Source organism: Triticum urartu, chromosome 4 (assembly GCF_003073215.2).
Source record: "Triticum urartu cultivar G1812 chromosome 4, Tu2.1, whole genome shotgun sequence".
Classification (NCBI taxonomy): Eukaryota; Viridiplantae; Streptophyta; class Magnoliopsida; order Poales; family Poaceae; genus Triticum; species Triticum urartu.
The window spans coordinates 330,287,845-330,304,319 of NC_053025.1; the positions used below are offsets into that span (position 1 = coordinate 330,287,845).

At 42.1% G+C, this 16,475-nt stretch overlaps 1 non-coding gene and 1 pseudogene across 1 annotated transcript; one reads left to right on the forward strand and one right to left on the reverse strand.

Annotated features, from left to right (window-relative positions):
- Positions 1-1,091: 1,091 nt before the first annotated feature.
- Positions 1,092-1,165, reverse strand: TRNAP-UGG. The gene has a single exon. It is a non-coding gene; the product is annotated as a tRNA-Pro (tRNA).
- Positions 1,166-2,013: 848 nt separating this feature from the next.
- Positions 2,014-3,759, forward strand: LOC125551600 (annotated as a pseudogene).
- Positions 3,760-16,475: the final 12,716 nt, after the last annotated feature.

Genomic DNA, 16,475 nt, shown 5'->3' on the forward strand with positions numbered 1-16,475 from the left:
GGCAAAAATCACAAATAGCTATTTGCTGAAACAGATCTGACAAATTCATCACATAGCCCTCTTCCAACAGCATTTCGGGCATCAAGATGAGCTCAAATGAAAATCATTCAATGAGATGGAATGATGTACTCGTTGAGACGAACATTTTGATATGCTACACGCGCAAAACGGAGCTACGGATGCGAAGTTATGACATGATGAACATGAGCATATGAATCTGGAAATTTCGGGGATTTAGTGAAATTTTACCTCCGCGAAAAGTTAACGGGACGGAGGGATCCGGGATGACAAGATCCGGCTCGGGCGAGGGTGTGTTTGGTTTGGGGAGTGGTGGATCTCATCCCACTCCCCGGATCCGGCCGGACTTCGAACTCCAGCGAGGCAGATCTTCTCCGGCGAGGCGAGGACGAGAAAGGATGGCGGCGGGGCGGCGCTTGCGCCGGCGATGCAGTGGCGGGAGATGGCGGCGGTCGACGCCGGCGAACGGAGGCGGTGTCCAGGCGGCGTGCCACGGCGGACGGCGTCGGCCGGCGAGCTCGGGCGCCGAGACTACACGGCGGCGATGCGGAGCGCCGAACTCCGGCGAGGCGCGTGGAGGCGGTGGCCGGAGCTGCTCCGGCAAACGGAAGTGGAGAAGACGGTGGCGGCACAGCGTCTCACGCGGGCAGCGGGCGGCAGACGGCCAGTCGGCGGGCGCGGCGCACCAGGCCCGGGAGGCCGGATATTTGCAATACATGCGTGGGGATCAGTTGGATCTTTGATTGAGTCTTTTTTTTATTGACCTCCTCCAGACCAAAGAGGAGGTCAATTTGAAATTGGAGTTACAATTCAATTTTGTTAAGTTATTTTACTCTGCTTCGACATAAAATAGATGGAATCATGCTCTGTAGGATTTGAACCTACGACATCGGGTTTTGGAGACCTGCGTTCTACCGAACTGAACTAAGAGAGCTTTCATTCATTCAAAAAGAAAATCTTTTTCTATTCCTAATGTATCTCACGTACGTATAGTCTCCACAAATTCAAGTTATACCCACTTTACTTTAATTGATCTCGTCGCTACTGCCTATAAAGAAGAAAGAAGTAATAGGTAGGGATGACAGGATTTGAACCTGTGACATTTTGTACCCAAAACAAACGCGATACCAAGCTGCGCTACATCCCTTTTCCAAATTAAATTGTTGTACAATGCCATTGTACACAATTCCTGTCTTCTTTTCCACATCTTAATTTTCTTCTTCTTTCTTTCTCTATCTATATATAGAATCCTCGTGTCATTTGTTCTTTTTGGTCTCATATAATTAAGGAATTATATACATATAAAATCCAATATAATTTCACCTATAAAAGAAGGATTACTTTTCCTTGGTAATATATAGGAAGAAGGGGTCATCTTTTTCTTTTTTAGGGATAGGAAAATTTCGTTGATATGGTTCGTTTTATATATAGCATAACAATCTTGGGCAAGAGTTTATGATCATATATGTATTCCAACAAGGAAGGAGGATTTTCAATGCGGGATATAAAAACATATCTCTCTGTAGCACCCATGCTATGTACTCTATGGTTTGGTGCTTTAGCAGGTTTATTGATAGAAATTAATCGTTTATTCCCAGATGCTTTGTCATTCCCTTTTTCTAATTCTAGTTATTGTTATGGGAGGGATAGATTTCTTCGTGATATGACAAAATTTGATCCTTTTCAATCTTTTTTTAGTATCGGAAGGAAAAACAAAGAAAAGATGGATTGGGTTGAACCTCAGAGTCATTAAAAATTTGGTAAACCCTATTTTTGAAAATAGAAATTCAATTTAAAGGGGTACCCAAGCTAAATAAGGCCTCAGAAATCAGAGCATAGAAAAGGCGGGGCTGGCTAATTAAATGAAAGGATTTCGAACCAAAATCTTTGCTAATTCGACAAGGATTTTATTCTTTAATTATTTATCTATTTTTTATTACTTAATTAAAGAATAAAAATTATTCTAATGAATTTTATTCTTCTTCTCCGGATTCAAAATATAAGAATAAAAGAATAAGTAGAAGAATTAAGTTAAGCCAATCCAAAAAGAAAAGGAGGTTCATGGCCAAGGGAAAAGATGTTAGAATCAGAGTTATTTTGGAATGCATCAGTTGTGTTCGAAAAGGTGCCAATGAGGAATCGACGGGGATTTCTAGATATAGTACTCAAAAGAATCGCCACAATACACCTGGACAATTAGAATTCAAAAAAATTTGTCGTTATTGTCGCAAGCATACGACTCATCACGAGATAAAGAAATAGGAACATCGTGTGTTTGATCTTTCCAAACAACAGAAAGAGTAAGAACTTCATATTTAATATATAAAGAAAACATAGTATAGAATACAAAATACAAATCAACTCATCTGATTTCCGGTAGATATTATTTCATATGTAAAGAGGGTATTCATATACTATAATATGAACCAAATAAGATATGGATCAAAGAAAAACTACTTCTTCTGGATCCTATATTAATAAAATAAAGAAGTGAATTTTCAAATTTTCAAATTTTAAATAAGGAATAAATCATGTGTACATCTAAACAACCTTTTCTTAAATCTAAGCAACCCTTTAGTAAATCCAAGAAAACTTTTAATAAATCCAAGCAACCCTTTCGTAAATCCAAGCAAACTTTTCGTAAATTCAAGCAACCTTTTCGTAAATCTAAACAACCTTTTCGTAGGCGTCCCCAGATTGTCCCGGGAGATCGAATTGATTATAGAAATATGAGTTTAATTAATAGATTTATTAGTGAACAAGGAAAAATATTATCGAGACGAATAAATAAATTAACGTTGAAACAACAATGATTAATTACTCTTTCTATAAAACAGGCTCGTATTTTATCTTTCTTACCGTTTCATAACTATGAGAACGAAAAGCAATTTCAAGCCCAGTCAATTTCAATAATTACAGGTTCTAGACCCAGAAAAACTAGACATATTCCTCAATTAACACAAAAGTACAATTCCAATCGAAACTTAAGGAACAACAACCAAAATTTAAGAAACAACAACCGGAACTTAAGTTCCGATTGTTGATGTTTTATTCGAATTCGAAAGGGCCATACCTATATATATTATAAAGAAAGTAATCCAGCTCTTTGATTCCTACCACTTAATCTTAATTTATTGTATCTTCCCGGAGTTCCCTCTTCGGGAATTCATCTTTTATTATTCCAGTATATTACTTTATTTATACCTTTAATTGATGATCTTTATTTTATTGGAAATCATGTAAAGATTATTTGGATTTGATATAGCTACTTGTGCAAGCATTTAACGATTAAGAATCAATTTCTTCTTGTACAGGTTGTGTATTAATTTACTATAACTATCGAATACTTTATATACCCGCGTTGCTGTGTTTATCCGAGTGATCCACAAACGACGAAAATCCCTCTTTTGCCTACCTCTATCTTGATGAGAGGAAACAAAAGCTCTTTTTACCTGTTGGGTAATCATTCGATTAAGTCTTAAATGAGCCCCTCTAAATTTTGAGGCAAATGAATGCATTTTTGTTCGTCGTCTCCGGGCTATATATCCTCGCGGAACTCTGGTCATTGAATCAAATTAACCTTAATGAATAACTAATGATTTCTCTTCTTTTAGCCACCCTTTTTCTCATTAATAACAAAACTAATTATTCCGATATATAAAATATTAATTCCAATGGCTTTTGCTATAGTAACCTTCCCAACCACGATTTTTTATTCCACTCCGTTCAGTTATTTCTATACGAAATAACAAATTCATTCTAATAATACTAAAAAATAGTGGGTTCCATCGTTTCTATGGTTCCCTTTTAAACGGTGAGGCCCTCTCTATACACCGGAGCCCTTTCTTTCATCAAAAGGTATTGCGAACTTGTATAGTCCACATTCTTTGGCTCTACCTATCCATTATAGAGTAAATAGCTCTTTTCACAACAAGAGTTATCCATACAGTGACAGTATTTAATTATGAAAGTTGGCTAAGTAGCTGACCCTGTTAGTCCGTTCTTTTAAGATAAAGGAGCATAAGCCTTTTTCTTTTTATTACTATTTCCTCCGCTTAATGGATAACCATTTGCTACCAATGGGAGAATTGATTCTTATTTCCAATTGAGATAATTGGATTTGCACCAAAGGAAACCATAAATTCCATATACCATAGAAATCTAGGATAGAGAAGCTATATCCTATTCATTGGTACTAATCATGGATACTTCAATTTTTTTATATTTGTTTGAAGTCATGATCTGAAGGAGTCGCACATACACCCTAGCACATGTTCCTCGACGCTGAGGGCATCCTTTAAGCGCGGCTGTTTTTCAAGCATTCCGTACTGGATGCCTTGCGTTTCTAATAAGTTGTTTAACCATCGGCATGTTGTATGTATATAGAAAAAAATGGATTGGTTTAGATCCGTCTTAACCTGATGATTGCTCATCATGAAGTCTTTTTATTTTCTATTAAATCGAGGAAAACACGGATTTAGCTGTGAAATAACTTTACAAGAAATCCGGACACTACTAATCCTTAAACATTTCTGGAAACCACACTGGATCAGTATCGCAGTGCTTGTCAATCATTTCATCCCCTACAATATCGACAAGTCCATAAGCTTTGGCTTTGTCTGCTAACATAAAAACATCCCTTTCCATGTCTTCGGATACAACCCAAAAAGGCTTGCCTGTTCTTACTGGATAAACCCTTGTGATCATTTCGCGAACTTTGTGTAACTCTTCTACTTCTAGTAAAAATTCTGGTGTCCTTGCCCGATAATAAGCACTAGCAGGTTGGTGAAGCATAATCCTCACGGGAGGGAATGCTATATGCTTGGTGGGTTCTCCTCCAAGCAGAATGAAGGACGCCATGGAGGCGGCTATTCCGAGGCATATTGTATATATATATCTGGTGTCACCGTTTGCATCGTATCAAAAATAGCCATTCCTGAGATTAGCCACCCGCCTGGGGAGTTTGTAAACAAAAAAATATCACAAATTCCATCTTCTATACTCATATATACCATGAGACCTGTAATATGATTCGTGATCTTGCAACGAATCTCTTGACCTAAAAAAAGTGTCCTTTCTCGATACATAACATCATATAAGTCAATCCAAGTCGCTTCTTCATCTCCAGGAATCCGGTAAGGTACTTTTGGAACACCAATGGGCATATTAGATTAATATTATTAAATTTAAGTAAGAAAACCACACTTTAATGTGGAAACGTAAGAATGGAACAGAAAGAAAGAATCCGCAGTTTATTGTCTTAATTTTTATTATTATTCTATATGAATACTATAGATTCTATTAATATGTAGATTGAAAGGTTATAAATATAAGGAATGTAACACAGATTGAATAAAGAAAAAGGAATGGGTTATTTGAATGCTAAACAAAGAGGGGTAGCGATCTATTCTTCGTTTTTTTCCAAATTGGCCAAGTTACCCATTGCATATTGGCACTTATCGAGTATAGAATAGATCTGCTTCTCTTTCTTCTTATGAACATAATTGGCTTCTTATTTTTAATGGAACGAAATAAATATTCGCGCTTTCTGACACAGAATCCCCTAGGAGGGTTAGGTACATAGGATATGGATAGTCTTTTTCAATGCGATGAAATAAAGCGACATCGTGTCTATTTTTCTTAGGTAAAGGGGTATTTCCATGGGTTTGCCTTGGTATCGTGTTAATACTGTCGTATTAAATGATCCGGGTCAATTTCTTGTGGTGCATATAATGCACACAACTCTAGTTTCTGGTTGGGTTGGCTCAATGGCTTTATACGAATTAGTAGTTTTTGATCCCTCTGATCCTGTTCTGGATCCAATGTGGAGACAAGGTATGTTCGTAATTCCCTTCATGACTCGTTTAGGAATAACAGATTCATGGGGTGGTTGGAGTATTTCAGCAGGAACTGGAACAAATCCGGGTATTTGGAGTTATGAAGGTGTGGCGGGTACGCATATTGTGTTTTCTGGCTTGTGTTTCTTGGCAGCGATCTGGCATTGGGTATATTGGGAACTAGAAATATTCTCTGATGAGCGGACGGGAAAATCCTCTTTGGATTTTCCCAAGATCTTTGGAATTCATTTATTTCTTGCAGGGGTGGCTTGCTTTGGCTTTGGGGCATTTCATGTAACGGGTTTGTATGGTCCTCGGATATGGGTATCCGATCCTTATGGACTAACTGAAAAAGTACAAGCTGTAAATCCAGCGTGGGGTGCAGAAGGTTTTGATCCTTTTGTTCCGGGGGAATAGCTTCTCATCATATTGTTGCGGGTACATTGGGTATATTAGAGGGCTTATTCCATCTTAGTGTCCGTCCGCGTCAACGTCTATATAAAGGATTACGTATGGGCAATATTGAAACTGTACTTTCCAGTAGTATTGCGTGGTCATGTTGTTCATGACGTTTGTGACCCGTCGTGGCACCGGGCATGGCACATGTACCGGACTGGATGCACACATGTATGTGCCAAGAGGGAGCGTTCCTGTGGCCCGACGAGGACGTGATTCCTTTGAGTGGGGGTGTATGTGATGGCCTGGCTTATTAGGGATGATAGACTTCTCATATCAATAAGGAATTCCTTCTTTTCCGGGAGCCCATTCAGACAGAACTCCAAAGTTAAGCGTGCTCAGCTTGGAGTAGTGTCAGGATGGGTGACCGACCGGGAAGTTGCTCCCGGGTGCGCACGAGTGAGGACAAAGTGCGCAGAAAAGACTAGTATTGATCTGTGGGGCCAGTCTAGATCCCGCCAGGAGTAACGACCACCGGCGGGTGTGTCCGGGGCGTTACACCTGATGAAGGCATGTGCGATGTACAACATGTGGTTCACTCGGATGAACTGTTTGTGATTAGGCAACACAAAATAAACGGTTAGCCGGATCAAGGTATGTGCGATGTATGACATGCGGTTCACCCGGATGAACAGTTTGCGTTGAGAAAAGAGAACATAAATTGTTCAATATAACAAATACCGTAAATATTGCAAGGTTCAAGTTCAAACATTACAATGCCCAAATTTAAACATTCCAACCTGCGTCATTTCTGAAAAGGGATCAGCCCCTGAAAAGTCATGTATGAGTTTGACACAATAACTTCCAATTGCTTTGCCATATTCTCTTCCAATACGAAGTTTGGCATTTTTGGAGGCACTTCCATTCCGTTGTACCAGCCTCTTCTGATAATAATGCCATTGATCTTTCCTAATTAAATGTGTGTTCAACCTCAGTACCCTCAGCACATTTGCTCTGGCAAGAAAGAAAATGGCGAGTGTAATCTGTGGTGGGGTCCGTCGGTAGGAGTTCAAAGTAATATTTGAGAGATGCAGATCCAGGCATTCGATGTGATTGTCGTTATCAACATCTTCCACCGGGCCTAATATGCACTACAAAAGAAGAGAACGTGTTAGTGCCTACATGTAGTTTTGAACAATGCTACATGCCCATTTGGTTTGCAGGATTTGTCAAATGCACCAACGTGCCATATTCAATATGTCATGATTAACATGGGCATTGATTTGATTACAATCTAGAAACATGTAGCCTTCTTCACAAGAGGTTGGATTGGATGAAAAAATTCGCTAAGAAAACTAGTACATATGAATCCAAAGGATAAATGCTTATGGACGATTGTAACCATATGATTGAAGCAACCAATATGGGGTGGGGGTGTATGTCCTAAAACCTCCAAAATTCCTTCAGAAATCGTGGTACATAGTCATTGTAAACATGGGAAATGGTGAAAAAACTTAAATCCATTATGGTTAACATTTAACAGGAAAGGAACATCACCTCGATATATAGCTTCTTCAGGCACGGAAAGCATCTCAGGTAACTAAAAACTTGGTCTAGGTTGGGGACGACAGATTCTAGTGCCAAGACCTTCACTGTGCCCAGAGTCTGGGTGAAGTTCGATGGATGACAAACAAACATACATCTTCAAAACTAGTTAGAACATTGATATGAAGAAGGAGAGGTATATAAGGCGACTGTTGTACCTGAAAGTTGTAGTATTTGACAGACGAGTAGCCCACCACTTTCAATTTCAGCGCAGAAATGACATTGATTCTTGTTGGACCTTGTTGATCAACTACAAGTAATCTCTCAAGTGAAGGTGTGTCCTTGATGACCACATTGAGGTCCACCTTTTCTGATCTCTCGTTGCAGCACCAGCTACACACATAAATAGTGCGGAGAGTCTTGGAGGTGATGTGCAAGGTACTTGACCAATTCATCGCCTAAAGACGAAGGAACTCGAGTGCAGTACAGCCGCGGAGCAGGTGCTCCATGTCATACTTGGGGATGTGGACGGCGACGAGCTCGAGGCGCTTCAGTCGTGGTAGAAAAAGAGTGGACACGTCATTAGGGGGGGGGATGGCAGTTCATGAACTTGGCGAGGCGCAGCATGGGCGCGAAGCGGAGCGCGGACGTTGGCAGGAAGCTCATATGCCCATCATTATAACTTAGCTTCTCGAGCTGATCTATTGCGCGGGATCGGAACCACTCGTCAAGCTTGGCTTGCTCCTAGCCACTGGAACGGAACTTGCCCGCGAAAAGGCCTTTGATTGGGCCATGGTGACTGCCGAGGATCTGGGAGAACGCATCCAAGCTTTGGCGATAGCCATGGCAGAGCTTGTGGGCGTGGAGGAGGTCGACAGGGGTGCGGAGTAATAGGTGCGCCACCGCCCGGAAACGGCAGCTGTCCTCGCCCGATTTCTGATTGGGAGGAGGGATATGATGACTATCAACATCTCATCGGGGAGGTTGTTGATGAAGTCTAGGCCTGCTGGAGTCGCTTGTGGTTCTTTCTCGACCCGCCTCCGCTTGTTGGCAGCCTCGTTCTCCACCTCGTCGGCCGGGACGGGAACCTCTGTCTCCATATTCATGCCGTGCTCCGGTGCTTCAGCAGCCCCGGCATCGCCACACCCTCCGATGGGGCGCTTTGGCGGTATCCTCGTACACTGATGGCACTGAGGACTCAGAGCGGCGTCGAGGATGCGGGCGGAGAGTGAGGAGTTGTGAGTGTGGCGAGGATGGGGGGTGCAGCCTCTCGGCGGCGCCATTAATATAGACCAGTGGGAGCGAGGCGGGCGGCGGTCCAAGGCTGTCTCGCTTCTCGGTGAGAACGACTGCTTAATCTCTAGTATGAATGAAATATATGCTTAATTACTAAATTTTGGTTGCAAAAATAGATGGTCATATTGAGTTTTAGCTGCATATTTTGACAAATCGCAGTGTCTCTTGGCTTAGCGCCGAAGTCTGCCTTTAATTCACATACCGTAATCTGAACCGTTTGCGTTGAAGAGATGCACAGATCCTGCGTTGAACATCTTGTACGCACCCAGGTGAGCCTGCGCACCGGACTGCAGTTGCACGCCTCCCGTTCAGTCAAGCAGCTGTCCACGCGGCACCTCCTATAGCCATTAAAACAAAGACACGTGGCATCATGTGAATGGTTAACCGGGCGCACACGGTTTGAATTATACAAACATTTGAGATATTAAAGTGGCAGCTATTTTTTCAAAATGCCTTTGTTGGCTGTCATTATTCGAGTGCCCTTCCATGTTACCATGCCAAGTTTCATGAATTTCAGACGAGTTTTGGATTTACTAGAATTTAAAAACCAGGCATCTCAATGTTTTGCCGGCAATCAATGGTGCCCTGGTGTTTGAAATTCATTCCCATTTCTTGCGTGGGACCTAAGCATGCACCCAAGGACACGGATTTGATTTTTCAACGAATTTATATGCACTTGAGCATGCGCATGTAGTTCAAATTTGAATTATGCACGTAAATGCATTGAAAACTCAGTTAATGCATAAATATGTCCAAACGAACAACGGAAAATCACAAAAATTCACACAACATTCCTGTTGTTCTATGTTGACACGAGAAAAAAACTTGAAAGCAATAAGAGGCAATGGATATCGTTTCGTCCCCAAAGGTGAGATGGTCCCTACCGAAAACCATCATGCTTGTTGTGAGAAGCTCCGGTTTGTGAGAAGCATATACCCAAACTTGCCCCAAATGGGACAAAATTTGTACCATGACGTGTTGATGCCGCTCCATGATAGCATGCCGAGTTTCATGAATTTTAGACGAGTTTTCGATTTACTAGAATTCAAAAACAGGCATCTCACTGTTTTGCGGGCAATCAACGGTGTTGTGGTGTTTGAAATTCATTCCCATTTCTTGCATGGGATCTAAGAATGCACCCAAGGACACAGATTTGATTTTTCAACGAATTTGTATGCACTTGAGCATGCGCTTTTAGTTCAAATTTGAATTATGCACATAAATGCATTAAAAACCGAGTTAATGCATACAAATGTCCAAACAAACCCCAAAAAATCATAAAAAGTCACAAAACCCTCATGTTGTTCTATGTTGACACGAGAAAAAAACTTGAAAGCAATAAGAGGCAATGGATATCGTTTCGTCCCCAAAGGTGAGATGGTCCCTACCGAAAACCATCATGCTTGTTGTGAGAAGCTCCGGTTTGTGAGAAGCATATACCCAAACTTGCCCCAAATGGGACAAAATTTGTACCATGACGTGTTGATGCCGCTCCATGATAGCATGCCGAGTTTCATGAATTTTAGACGAGTTTTCGATTTACTAGAATTCAAAAACAGGCATCTCACTGTTTTGCGGGCAATCAACGGTGTTGTGGTGTTTGAAATTCATTCCCATTTCTTGCATGGGATCTAAGAATGCACCCAAGGACACAGATTTGATTTTTCAACGAATTTGTATGCACTTGAGCATGCGCTTTTAGTTCAAATTTGAATTATGCACATAAATGCATTAAAAACCGAGTTAATGCATACAAATGTCCAAACAAACCCCAAAAAATCATAAAAAGTCACAAAACCCTCATGTTGTTCTATGTTGACACGAGAAAAAAACTTGAAAGCAATAAGAGGCAATGGATATCGTTTCGTCCCCAAAGGTAGGACGTTCCCTACCAATAATCATCATGCTTATTGTGAGAAGCTCCGGTTTGTGTGAAGCATATACCCAAACCTGGCCCAAATTGGACAAATTTTGAACCACAACATGTCAATGCCGCTCCATGATAGCTTGCCAAGTTGCATGAATTTCAGACGAGTTTTCGATTTATTAGAATTTCTAAACCAGGCATCTCACTATTTTGCGGGCAATCAACGGTGCCATGGTGTTTGAAATTCATTCACATTTCTTGCATGGGACCTAAGCATGCACCCAAGGACAAAGATTTGATTTTTCAACGAATTTATATGCACTTGAGCATGTGCATGTATTTCACATTTGAATTATGGACATAAATGCATTGAAAACTCACTTAATGCATGGAAATGTCCAAACGAACCCCGAAGAATCACAAAAGATAACACAACACTCTTGTTGTTCTATGTTGACACTAGAAAAAAATTGAAAGCAATTAGAGGCAATGGATATCGTTTCGTCCCCAAAGTTGGGGCCTTCCCTACCGAAACCATCATGGTTGTTGTGAGAAGCTCTGGCTTGTGAGAAGCATATACCCAAACCTGCCCCAAATGGGCCAAAAACTTTACCACAGTACGTTAATGCCGCTCCATGATAGCATGCCAAGTTTCATGAATTTCATACGAGTTTTAGATTTACTAGAATTTAAAAAATAGGTATCTCAATGTTTCTGGCCGAGTGACAGTGGCACGATGTTTGACATTCATTCCCATTTCTTGCATGGGACCTAAGCATGCACCCAAGGACAAAGATTTGATTTTTCAACGAATTTATATGCGCTGGAGCATGTGCATGTAGTAAAAATTCGAATTATGCACATAAATGCTTTGAAAACTCACTTAATGTGTAAAGATGTCCAAACGAACCCTGAATAATTCCAATTCTTTTATGATCACTTCAGGTAAAAGGTCTAGTAACTGAAACACTGTCCATGGACGCTGTGACCCCATTATGTAATTCAAATCAAGACAAAAAATCAAGTAGATCCCACACAGTTTATTATAACGAACCATGTGAGATGAAACACAAAATATCTTCGGACCGTGTCTGAATAAGGGAACGTGTCTGATGACACTTTGCACGACAGTTTTTTGGCTGAAGGGATTCCAAATTTTTGGCTTCCGCGGAAATATCTACCTCCCCGCCCCCTCCCCCTTACCAAAAGCCACATTTCCCCCCTTTCCGCCTTCCTTTCCAAGTTGAAACCTTCACTCCTTGCTTGCAGTGCCGCCGCCTCCTCGCCGGCGACCCTCCTTCACACTGCTCGGCCTCGCCTATCCAGGCAGGTAATCCACACCGACCCCCATCCTCCTCCTCCTTCCACAACTCACATGCCCCGACCGCCGCCGTTAGTGCGACACATTCCACCCAAATCATCGAACCCTCCACCAAATAAGCATCGGCCTAAGCCATGGTGCACACAGTATAACCAAGACCTCAAGGAGCATTTGGCAGCGGAGAAGCAAATCACGGCCGCACGGGCGGATGAGGTCGCGATGGCTGCCATTCGTGCCGACCCCCAGTTCCTGGAGGAGCACCTCACCGTCGAGGCCACCATTGACGCCTCGTGCGCCGATGCCGCGATGCGGTTGGGTGCTTTAAATGACGTTCGTGGCGTTTTCTCGAGGCCACCGTCGGTGCCTTCGACAAAGACTACGAGGTGTTTTCTTAGCGTGCACGTGCTTACCTCATCTCGAGAGCCAGCAGGTTGGTGCCTGGAGCATCTCAGGCAACTCACCACTACAATGAGGGCACCCATGATGCGGAGGCCTCGCCCTCTTCCATGTCCAAGGAGCCAATCGTCATCGATATCTCCGACAATGAGGAGTAGCTTGTCTTATTAGCTCACTACAAGGACCCATGTTCAGTTTGCTAGCTACTGCATTTCCTTAACAAATTGTAGTGAATTGTGCTATCTACTTTTACCATGCAATCTTCTGCTATAGTGTATATGTTCTATATGTCTTGCAATGTGGTATTCAATTAACTGCTTGGTTCAATTCTATAAATGTGATGTTCTATTCTTCAGGGTGCAATATTTCCAAGTTGTTAAGCATGCTTGGTTTGCTAAATTGTCTTGTCTTCTATTAGGAGTGTGTTATATTGTTCAATTGGTGTTTACTTAACTGCTTCGTTCATTTGTTGTGGCTTGGTTCACTTGTTTTGGTGTTTAGTTAACTGCTTGGTTCAATTCTGCATTGTGATGTTCAATTGTTGTGGCTGCATTCTGTTATTGTATACCACGTGAGGAATAAGTCGAATTTGGCTATACTAAATACATGAGAAACAAATACAATTGTTATATTTCCAAGTTGTTAAGCATGCTTGGTTTGGTTAATTGTCTCATCTTCTATTAGGACTATGTTATATTGTGCAATGTGGTGCTTAGTTAACGTTTGGTTCATTTGTTGTGGTGTTTAGTTAACTGCTTGGTTCAATTCTGCAATGCGATGTTCAATTGATGTGGCTGCATTCTGTTATTGTATACCATGTGAGGAATAAATCGAATTTGGCTGCACTTAATACATGAGAAACATATACAAGTGCTATATTTCCTAGTTCTTAATCATGCTTGGTTTGGATAAATGGGTTTTCCATGTGGCTTGAATTAATCTGATGAATCTGCAATGTGCATATTTATCATCAACATATTTTACTGATAGCATGCGAACCCTTACTTAACCTGATGAGTAACTACCTTATATGTATTGCAGGGAAACAATGGGAAGCACCGAGGTTTACAAGATGGTATTAACTATTATACCTTGCCTTTTGTATTCCTTTGCCCCATTTCTAATACAGAGAAGATATTTATGCACATCCTTGTTTTCAGGCTTCACTGATGATTACCTCTCAAACCACCTCTGTGGTCAGGAGGCGAGGAAAGTTTTCATACAACATCCATGGTTCATTATTGAAGTGTTCCTAAAGAGGTCCAAGGATGGACGATCAATCATCCACAGGCACTGGCCTAAAGTTGCAAAGACCTTCAACGGTTTTCCTGAAGAGGTCGAAGGATGGACGGTCAATCATATTCGCCTTCCACTTCAGCATTTTTCCAGATGATATGCATCTCTCTATTTACCGTCTACGATGCTAATTTTGAAAGGTTCTAGATGTTGCATGTGAAACTTGCTGCTGGTGCAGTTGTGTAATGGGGTAGCTGAGTGATAAAGCTATATCATGTTGTACTCTGATGTATTTCAATTATGAAAGCCTGCTTCCTTAATATGGAAATGGAATATATTATGTGCTTAATATGAATGTCAATTAGATTAGTAAATGGATTATTAATAATAGGGAAATTGGCCCGCTAATTGGCCAATTAGCTTGCTAATTGGGTTTTCCTATTCCAAACGGTTAATGAGAAACCACCGTGGGTGATGACCTCAGGCAACGCACACAGTTTCTAGGAATAAACCATGTTGGATCAATGAAGAATCACACACGACATTCTCTTCAAAACTGTTTGCGTTACGCCACTTGCGCAAACGTTTTCCTTGGAGCGTCTGTATTGGGATGTACATCCGAACGGAAACGTTTAGCGGGGACTGACTCTGTGGGATGTACTTGCGACCGGAAACAATTTCACCGTATAATTGTATTTTTAGCTATACTGTAAGTATTTCCGTATTTGCGCGCCCGCCAGTCGCACACGACCTCATTTTGCCGAACATGTGTGCCAGGAGGGCCTATCCCTGATGGTTTCTGGGTCGTGTGGGAAGGACCCCCCTATCGCCCACACTCACTTGGCGACGGTTCCAGATGCCGTCGCGGAAAGGGGTTAAAACCCATTTGTTTAGGACCGACGCACACAAGTGTCTTTTACTTCTTTTTTTAATCTTTCTTGTTTATTCTTAAAAATAGAAAAAAACCTAAAAAACTATAAACTAAATGTAACCTAAACTAAATTAACCTTAACTAACCTAAACTAAACTAAACTAACCTAACCTAAATTAAACAAACATAAACTAAATAAAAACAGAAAAAAACTACCACGGCTACGGGCGGGGCGGGGCGGGGCGGCTGGGCGGTGGCGGTTCAGGATGGGGGAGGGGCGGGGCGGCCGGCGACTCGAGACGGGGGCGAAGCGGCCGGGCATGCGGGGCGGCGCGGCCGGGCGCTAGCGGCTCAGGATGGGGGCGGCGTGGACGGGTAGGCTGGGCAGGTGGGGTGGTGCAGCCGGGCGGCGACGACTCGAGTCGGGGGCGTGGCGGTGCTGGGCGACCGGCGACGGGGGTGGCGCATGGTGGCCGGAGAGGGGGGTAGCGGCGGGGGTTAGGGGCTGTGACAGGGTGAGAGGCGGCGGCGGCTCTGGCAGGGGAGAAAGAGCGGACAGAGAGAGGGGTGGGGCAGGGCGATGGCCTCTTTTTAGTTAGGTCACAGCTCTTTATCGTCTGCTAGCAAACAACAAAGAGCCTAGCTAACGGACGTTAGGTTGGCCACTTTCTTTGCTGTCCGCTAGCTGATGGCAAAGAACCTTTGCCTTCTGCCAGCGGACAGCAAAGAAAGTGGCCGTTAGGTGGTTCTCGCTAGTGGGACACCCTCCCTCTTTGTCGTCTGCTAGCGGATGGTAAAGCTTCTATGATGTCCGCTAGCTGATGGCAAAGATCTTGCTGACGACAAACACGTTCTTTGCCGTCAGCTCTTTCTTTGCCGTCATCTTTCCTTTAGCTTATGGCAAAGAGCTAGCCGACGACAAAGATCCTGATTCCAGTAGTGATTTCCCCATACGCAAAAAGGGTCGATGCGTGGATCCTTGCCAAGGGCATATGTACCTACAAGCAACAAGTCAATATTAGAAGCTAACAAGTGTCCAGGCCTGGATCCATATGCACTACATTATGGAGCGACAGGGGGAGTACAAGCCGAGCGATGAAGCTAACCTTGGTGGAAAATGGTGGCCACTCCCATTGTTGTCTTGCATAAGTAGTGGAAAGGCATGATAAGTACAACAACCATAACATCAAACAAATATAGCAAAGGTAAACAACATCATCTCCAAATGATAGCTTGAATGTGTTGGTTTCAGCATGATGTTAAAGCAGATATAAAATGGAAGACAATGTTATCGATAGCGGGCTTAACAACCATCAAATATTGCAATTCAAACTGGTATTGTTGAAATGAATAGAACATAGGTAATGCTTAAACATCACACTGGATAAATGTGTAAAACTGGAATAAAGGGCATGTGTTAACGACACAAGGCATAACTTGAACCAAATATAGCCATTCAAACTGGTATTGATGCAGTCGAGCGGCACAGTTCTGACTTGCACATAATGAATAACACATTGTGAATAACTGAAAGAAACAAGGCAAAAATGTTTAGTGTAACAACCAAATATAGCCATTGAAAACTAGACAGAGTCTCACCGCAACCATCCTAACAAGCAAATACAGATAAACATGGCATATGCTTGAAAACTGAAAAAATGCTAACTTCAACCAACCTAACAAGCAAATAAA